Here is a 9386-nt window from a genome sequence, read left to right on the forward strand (position 1 = left end):
CTTTACTGCACCTACTCCCGACTTCTATGGGAGAAGCATCTCTATCCCCGCCATTGGAGCAAACAACTTTGAGCTTAAGCCTCAATTAGTTTCTCTAATGCAACAGAATTGCAAGTTCCATGGACTTCCATTGGAAGATCCTCATCAGTTTTTAGCTGAATTCTTGCAAATCTGTGACACTGTCAAGACTAATGGGGTTGACCCTGAGGTCTACAGACTTATGCTATTCCCTTTTGCTGTAAGAGACAGAGCTAGGATATGGTTAGACTCACAACCTAAAGAAAGTCTGAACTCTTAGGAAAAGCTAGTCAATGCCTTCTTGGCAAAGTTCTTTCCACCTCAAAAATTGAGTAAGCTTAGAGTGGAAGTCCAAACCTTCAGACAGAAGGAAGGTGAATCCCTCTATGAAGCTTGGGAAAGATACAAACAATTGATCATAAAATGTCCCTCTGACATGCTTTCTGAATGGAGCATCATAGGTATCTTCTATGATGGTCTGTTTGAACTGTCCAAGATGTCTTTGGATAGCTCTGCTGGAGGATCTCTTCATCTGAAGAAGACGCCTGCAGAAGCTCAAGAACTCATTGAAATAGTTGCAAATAACCAATTCATGTACACTTCTGAAAGGAATCCTGTGAACAATGGGACGAATCAGAAGAAAGGAGTTCTTGAGATTGATACTCTGAATGCCATATTGGCTCAGAATAAAATATTGACTCAGCAAGTCAATTTAATTTCTCAAAGTCTGTCTGGAATGCAAGCTACACCAGGTAGTACTAAGGATGCTTCATCTGAGGAAGAAGCTTATAATCCTGAGAACCCTTCAATGGAAGAGGTGAATTACATGGGAGAACCCTATGGAAACACCTATAATCCTTCATGGAGAAATCATCCAAATCTCTCATGGAAGGATCAACAGAGACCTCAACAAGGTTTCAACAACAATAATGGTGGAAGAAACAGGTTTAGCAATGTCAAGCCTTTTCCATCATCTTCTCAGCAGCAGACAGAGAATTCTAAGCAGAGCCACTCTGACTTAGCAACCATGGTCTCTGATCTAATCAAAGCCACTCAAAGTTTCATGACTGAAACAAGGTCCTCCATTAGAAACTTGGAGGCACAAGTGGGTCAGCTGAGTAAGAAAATTACTGAACTCCCTCCTAGCACTCTTTCAAGCAATACAGAAGAGAATCCAAAAGGAGAGTGCAAGGCCATCAACATGGCCAAAATTGGAGAGGAAGAAGGGGCAATGAACGCCACTGAGAAAGACCTCAATGGACGTCCACTGGCCTCCAATGAGTTCCCTAATGAGGAACCATGGGAATTCGAGGCTCACACTGAGACCATAGAGATTCCATTAGATTTACTTCTGCCATTCATGAGCTCTGATGAGTATTCTTCCTTTGAAGAGGATGAATATGTCACTGAAGAGCAAGTTGCTAAATACCTTGGAGCAATCATGAAGCTAAATGACAAGTTATTTGGTAATGAGACTTGGGAGGATGAACCCCCTTTGCTCACTAGTGAACGAAATTGTGATTCCTTTGTTATTGTATTTTGTAAAATTCATTGCTTTTTCTTTCCCTGGTAATGGCGCCAAAAACATGATGCCAATACCATGGTTCACAACTCCGTTCAACTTAACCAGCAAGTGTACTGTGTCATCCAAGTAATACCTTACGCGAGTAAGGGTCGATCCCACAGAGATTGTTGGTATGAAGCAAGCTATGGTCACCTTGTAAATCTCAGTTAGGCAGATTAAACTGGTTTATGGTTTCGAATATTAATAGTAAATAGAAAATAAAAAGGGATAGAAATACTTATGTAAATCAATAGTGGGAATTTCAGATAGGTGTTTGGAGATGCTGTGTTCCTCTTGAAACTCTACTTCACTACTCACTCTTCCTTCAATCCTTCTTACTCCTTTCCATGGCAAGCTGTATGTAGGGCATCACTATCATCAATGGCTACTTTTAGTCCTCTCGGGAAAATGGTCCTATGCGCTGTCACTGCACGACTAATCGTCTGGAGGCATCACCCTTGGTTGATAGCTACATCCCATCCTCTCAGTGAAAATGGTCCAAATGCTCTGTCACAGCACGGCTAATCATCTGTTGGTTCTCAATCAGGTTGGAATAGAATCCATTGATTCTTTTGTGTTTGTCACTAACGCCCAGCCTTTAGGAGTTTGAAGCTCGTCACAGTCATTCAATACCGGAATCCTACTCGGAATACCACAGACAAGGTTAGACTTTCCGGATTCCCAGGATCCTACTCGGAATACCACAGACAAGGTTAAACTTTCTGGATCCTCATGAATGCCACCATCTATCTAGCTTATACCACGAAGATTCTGTTGGGGAATCTAAGAGATATGCGCCCGGCCTAAAGTAGAACGGAAGTGGTTGTCAATCACGCGCGTTCATAGGTGAGAATGATGATGAGTGTCACAGATCATCACATTCATCAAAGTGTTGTGAAACATATATCTTGGAATAAGAATAAGAGAGAATTGAATGAAAAGTAATAGTAATTGTATTGAAACTTGAGGTACAGCAGAGCTCCACACCCTTAATCTATGGTGTGCAGAAACTCCACCGTTGAAAATACATAAGTGAAAGGTTCAGGCATGGCCGAATGGCCAGCCCCCTAAAACGTGCTCAATGGCCTCCTAAGATGAAGAATAAAACAAAACTGAGACCAAAGATGAAACGTGGTCAAAAGACATCTAATAATATAGTTAAATGTTCTATTTATAATAAACTAGCTCCTAGGGTTTACATGAGTAAGTAATTGATGCATAAATCCACTTCCGGGGCCCACTTGGTGTATGCTTGGGCTGAGCATGATCTATCCATGAGCTGAGGCTTTTCTTGGAGTTGAACTCCAAGTTATGACGTGTTTTGGGCGTTCAACTCCGGATCATTACGTTTTTCTGGCGTTTAACTCCAGACAGCAGCATGTACTTGGCGTTCAACGCCAAGTTACGTCGTCAATTTCCGAATAAAGTATGGACTATTATATAGTTCTGGAAAGCTCTGGATGTCTACTTTCCAACGCCGTTGAGAACGCACCAATTGGAGTTCTGTAGCTCCAGAAAATCTATTTCGAATGCAGGGAGGTCAGATTCCAACAGCATCAGCAGTCCTTTTGTCAGCCTTTTTCAGAGTTTTTCTCAAGTCCCTCAATTTCAGCCAGAAATTACCTGAAATCACAGAAAAATACACAAACTCATAGTAAAGTCCAGAAATGTGAATTTAACATAAAAACTAATGAAAACATCCCTAAAAGTAGCTTAAACTTACTAAAAACTACCTAAAAACAATGCCAAAAAGCGTATAAATTATCCGCTCATCACAACACCAAACTTAAATTGTTGCTTGTCCCCAAGCAACTGAAAATCAAATAGGATAAAAAGAAGAGAATATACTGTAAATTCCAGAATATCAACGAATATTAATTATAATTAGATGAGCGGGACTTGTAGCTTTTTGCTTCTGAACAGTTTTGGCATCTCACTTTTTCTTTTGAAGTTTAGAATGATTGGCTTCTCTAGGAACTTAGAATTTTGGATAGTGTTATTGACTTTCCTAGTTAAGCATGTTGATTTTTGAACACAGCTACTTATGAGTCTTGGCCGTGGCCCTAAGCATTTTGTTTTCCAGTATTACCACCGGATACATAAATGCCACGGACACAATACTGGGTGAACCTTTTCAGATTGTGACTCAGCTTTGCTAGAGTCCCCAGTTAGAGGTGTCCAGAGCTCTTAAACACACTCTTTTTTGCTTTGGATCACGACTTTAACCACTCAGTCTCAAGCTTTTCACTTGGACCTTCATGACACAAGCACATGGTTAGGGACAGCTTGATTTAGCCGCTTAGGCCTGGATTTAATTTCCTTGGGCCCTCCTATCCATTGATGCTCAAAGCCTTGGATCCTTTTTCCCTTGCCTTTTGGTTTTAAGGGCTATTGGCTTTTTCTGTTTGCTTTTTCTTTTTCTTTCTTTTTTTTCGCAAGCTTCTTCTTTTTCACTGCTTTTTCTTGCTTCAAGAATCAATTTCATGATTTTTCAGATCATCAATAACATTTTTCCTTGTTCATCATTCTTTCAAGAGCCAACAATTTTAACATTCATAAACAACAAGATCAAAAGATATATGCACTGTTCAAGCATTCATTTAGAAAACAAAAAGTGTTGTCACCACATCAATAAAATTAAACTAAATTCAAGGATAAATTCGAAATTCATGTACTTCTTGTTCTTTTGAATTAAAACATTTTTCATTTAAGAGAGGTGAAGGAGTAATGGATTTTATTCTTAGCTTCAAGGCATGGTTACATACTAGTGATCATGAAGTAAAGACACAAAATATAGATAAACACAATATTAAAAACCGAAAACAGAAAGAAATAAAGAACAAGGAATGAATCCACCTTAGTGGCGTCTTCTTCTTGAAGGACCAATGATGTTCTTAAGCTCTTCTATATCCCTTCCTTGCCTTTGTTGCTCCTCCCTCATTGCTCTTTGGTCTTCTCTTATTTCATGGAGAATGATGGAGTGCTCATGATGTTCCACCCTTAGTTGTTCAACATTGTGGCTCAAATCTTCTAAGGAAGTGTTGAGTTATTCCCAATAGTTGTTGGGAGGAAAGTGCATCCCTTGAGGCATCTCAGGGATTTCTTGATGATGAGCTTCCTCATGCATCTCTTGAGAACCGTGAAGGGTCTCTCTTGCTTGCTCCATCCTCTTCTTGGTGATGGGCTTATCCTCTTCAATGGAGATGTCTCCTTCTATGATAACTCCAGCTGAGTAACATAGATGGCAAATAAGGTGAGGAAAAGCTAGCCTTGCCATGGGTGAGGGCTTGTCGGCTATTTTGTAGATTTCATTGGAGATGACCTCATGAACTTCTACTTCCTCTCCAATCGTGATGCCATGAATCATGATGGCCCGATCCACAGTAACTTCAGATCGGTTGCTAGTGGGAATGATGGAGCGTTGAATGAACTCCAACCATCCTCTAGCCACAGGCTTGAGGTCCAGTCTTCTTAGTTGGACTGGCTTGCCTTTGGAGTCTCTCTTCCATTGAGCTCCTTCCACACATATGTCCATAAGGACTTGGTCCAACCTTTGATTAAAGTTGACCCTTCTAGTGTAGGGGCGTTCATCTCCTTGCATCATAGGCAAGTGGAATGCCAACCTCACATTTTCCGGATTAAAATCTAAGTATTTCCCCCGAACCATTGTGAGATAATTCTTTGGACTCGGGTTCATACTTTGATCATGGTTCCTAGTGATCCATGCATTGGCATAGAACTCTTGAACCATTAAGATTTTGACTTGTTGCATGGGGTTGGTTAAGACTTCCCAACCTCTTCTTCGGATTTCATGTCGGATCTCCGGATACTCATTTTTCTTGAGCTTGAAAGGGACCTCAGGGATCACCTTCTTCTTTGCCACAACATCATAGAAGTGGTCTTGATGGCTCTTGGAGATGAATCTTTCCATCTCCCATGACTCGGAGGTGGAAGCTTTTGTCTTCCCTTTTCCTTTTCTAGAGGATACTCTGGCCTTAGGTGCCATTGATGGTAATGGAAAAATAAAAAGCTTATGCTTTTACCACACCAAACTTAAAATATTGCTCGCCCTCGAGCAAGAGAAGAAAGAAGAGAAGAAGAAGAAGGAGAAATATAGTAGAGAGGGAGAGATATAGGTTCGGCTAAGTGGGAGAAGGGGGGTTTGTGTTGTGTGAAAAAGAAGTAGAATGGAAGGGTATTTATAGGGAGAGGGGGTAGTGTGTATTCGGCCATGTAGGGTGGGAATGGGTGGGAAATTGGTTTTGAATTTTTGAAGGTAAGTGGGGTTTATGGGGAAGAGTGGATGGATGTGAGTGGTGAAGGGGGTAATTGGGAAGAGGAATTGAGGTGATTGGTGAAGAGTGTTGGGAAGTGTGACATGGGGAAGAGTAATCACAAAAACTAGGATTAGGAGGTAAGGTGGGAATATGGTAGGTGGGGATTCTGTGGGGTCCACAGATCCTGAGGTGATCCTGTGGGGTCCACAGGTCCTGAGGTGTCAAAGAATTCCATCCCTGCACCAAATAGGCATGTAAATTGCCTTTGCACACCATTCTGGCGTTTAAACACCGTGTGGTGCACATTCTGGGCGTTCAACGCCCATGTAAAGCATGTTTCTGGCGTTGAACGCCAGTTTCATGCTTGTTACTGGCGTTCGGCGCCAGCTTTTCTTCTCTGGGCACATTCCTGGCGTTCAGCGCCAGAATGTTGCTTGTTTCTGGCATTCAGCGCCAGAATGATTCTCTGTTCTGGTGTTGAACGCCGGCCAGATGCATCTTACTGGCGTTGAACGCCAGCCTGTGCTTCCTCCAGGGTGCGAATTTTTTTCTGCTGTTTTGACTCTGTTTTTAATTTTTATGATTTTTTTCGTGACTCCTCATGATCATGTACCTAATAAAACACAAAATAACAATAATATAGAATAAAATAAAAATTAGATAAATAAAATTGGGTTGCCTCCCAACAAGCGCTTCTTTAATGTCAGTAGCTTGACAGTGGCTCTCATGGAGCCACAAGGTGATCAGGTCAATGTTGTGTAGTCCCAACACCAAACTTAGAGTTTGGATATGGGATCTTAACACCAAACTTAGAGTTTGGTTGTGGCCTCACAACACCAAACTTAGAGTTTGACTGTGTGGGCTCTTGTTGACTCTGAACTGAGAGAAGCTCTTCATGCTTACTCTCTTTTGTCACAGAGGGATGGCCATGTGCCTTAAACACAAGGTAGTCCCCATTCAATTGAAGGACTAATTCACCTCTGTTCACATCTATCACAGCTCCTGCTGTGGCTAGGAAAGGTCTTCCAAGGATGATGCATTCATCCTCTTCCTTCCTAGTGTCTAAGATTATGAAATCAGCAGGGATGTAAAGGCCTTCAACCTTTACTAACACGTCCTCTACTATTCCATAAGCTTGTCTCAATGACTTGTCTGCCAATTGTAATGAGAACAAGGCAGGTTGTACCTCAATGATCCCCAGCTTCTCCATTACAGAGAGTGGCATAAGATTTATCCCTGACCCTAGATCACACAGAGCTTTTTCAAAGGTCATGGTGCCTATGGTACAAGGTATCAAAAACTTGTCAGGATCTTGTTTCTTTTGAGGAAGAATTTTCTGAATCCAAGTATCCAGTTCATTAATGAGCAAGGGAGGTTCACTTTCCCAAGTCTCATTACCAAATAACTTGGCATTCAGCTTCATGATAGCTCCTAAATATTGAGCAACTTGCTCTCCAGTCACATCTTCATCCTCTTCAGAGGATGAATAGTCTTCAGAGCTCATGAATGGCAGAAGGAGATTTAATGGAATCTCTATGGTCTCTGTATGAGCCTCTGATTCCTTAGGATCCTTAATAGGAAACTCCTTCTTGACTGAGGGACGTCCCAGGAGGTCTTCCTCACTAGGATTTTTGTCCTCTTCCTCCCTTGTGCATTCGGCCATATTGACTATGTCAATGGCTTTGCACTCTCCTTTTGGATTCTCTTCTGTATTGCTTGGGAGAATACTGGGAGGAGTTTCAATGACTTTCTTACTCAGCTGGCCCACTTGTGCCTCCAGATTTCTAATGGAAGATCTTGTTTCACTCATGAAACTGAAAGTGGCCTTTGATAGATCAGAGACTAGATTGGCTAAATTAGAAGTGTTTTGTTCAGAATTCTCTGTCTGTTGCTGAGAAGATGATGGATATGGCTTGCTATTGCTCAGCCTATTGCGTCCACCATTGTTAAAGCCTTGTTGAGGCTTTTGTTGATCCTTCCATGAGAAATTTGGATGATTTTTCCATGATGAGTTATAGGTGTTTCCATAAGGTTCACCCATGTAATTAACCTCTGCCATGGCAGGGTTCTCAAGATCATAAGCTTCTTCAGAAGCTGCCTCTCTAGTACTGTTGGATGCATGTTGCCATCCATTCAGATTTTGAGAGATCATGTTGACCTGTTGAGTCAACACTTTGTTCTGAGCCAATATGGCATTCAGAGCATCAATTTCAAGAACTCCTTTCTTCTGAAGTATCCCATTATTCACGGAATTCCTCTCAGAAGTGTACATGAATTGGTTGTTTGCAACCATATCAATGAGTTCTTGAGCCTCTTCAGACGTTTTCTTTAGGTGAATGGATCCACCTGCAGAATGGTCTAATGACATTTTCGAAAATTCAGAGAGACCATAATAGAATATATCTAATATGGTCCATTCTGAAAACATGTCAGATGGACATCTTTTGGTCAGCTGCTTGTATCTTTCCCAAGCTTCATAGAGGGATTCACCATCTTTTTGTTTGAAGGTTTGAACATCCACTCTCATCTTGCTCAGCTTTTGAGGAAGAAAGAATTTATCCAAGAAGGCAGTGACCAGCTTATCCCAGGAGTCCAGGCTATCCTTAGGTTGTGAATCCAACCATATTCTAGCTCTGTCTCTTACAGCAAAAGGGAAAAGCATGAGTCTGTAGACTTCAGGATCAACTCCATTCGTCTTTACAGTCTCACAGATCTGCAAGAACTCAGTTAAGAACTGATAAGGATCTTCAGATGGAAGTCCATAAAACTTGCAGTTTTGTTGCATTAAAGCAACTAGCTGAGGTTTCAGCTCAAAGTTATTGGCTCCAATGGCAAGAATGGAGATGCTTCTTCCATCAAACTTGGACGTTGGCTTTGTGAAGTCACCAAGCATTCTCCTTGCATTATTATTATTTTTGGCTGCCATTTCCTTCTCTTGTTCAAAAATTTCTGAAAGGTTGTTTCTGGATTGTTGTAATTTAGTTTCTCTTAATTTTCTCTTCAGAGTCCTTTCAGGTTCTGGATTAATTTCAACAAGAGTGCCTTTATCCTTGTTCCTGCTCATATGAAAGAGAAGAAAACAAGAAAAGAAAGAGGAATCATCTATGTCACAGTATAGAGATTCCTTTATGTTAGTAGAAGAAGAAAGGGGTAGAAGAAATAGAAGGGGGAATTCGGATATCTAGATGGAGAGAGGTGAAGAGAAGTGTTAGTAATTAAATAATTAAATAGAAGAAGAAAAGAGAAAGAGAATTTCGAAAATAATTTTAAAAAGGGGTTAGTGATTTTCGAAAATTAGAGATAAATTGTAATTAAAAATTAAAATTATTAATTAATTAAAAAGAATTTTTGAAAAAAGAAAGAGGTATTTTCGAAAATTAGAGAGGGAGAAGTAGTTAGGTGGTTTTGAAAAAGATAAGAAACAAACAAAAAGTTAGTTAGTTGATTGAAAAAGATTTGAAATCAAAATTTAAAAAGATAAGATAAGAAGTTAGATAAGATATTTTGAAATCAAATTTTGAAAAAGA

General features: G+C 40.5%; 1 non-coding gene across 1 annotated transcript; it reads right to left on the reverse strand.

The window, feature by feature from the left end:
• Nucleotides 1-352: 352 nt before the first annotated feature.
• On the reverse strand, nucleotides 353-460 carry LOC130977758 (small nucleolar RNA R71). Its single transcript, XR_009085435.1, has one exon. It is a non-coding gene; the product is annotated as a small nucleolar RNA R71 (small nucleolar RNA).
• Between the last annotated feature and the right edge of the window lie 8926 nt (nucleotides 461-9386).

The sequence above is a fragment of the Arachis stenosperma genome, chromosome 4 (assembly GCF_014773155.1).
Source record: "Arachis stenosperma cultivar V10309 chromosome 4, arast.V10309.gnm1.PFL2, whole genome shotgun sequence".
Lineage (NCBI taxonomy): Eukaryota > Viridiplantae > Streptophyta > Magnoliopsida > Fabales > Fabaceae > Arachis > Arachis stenosperma.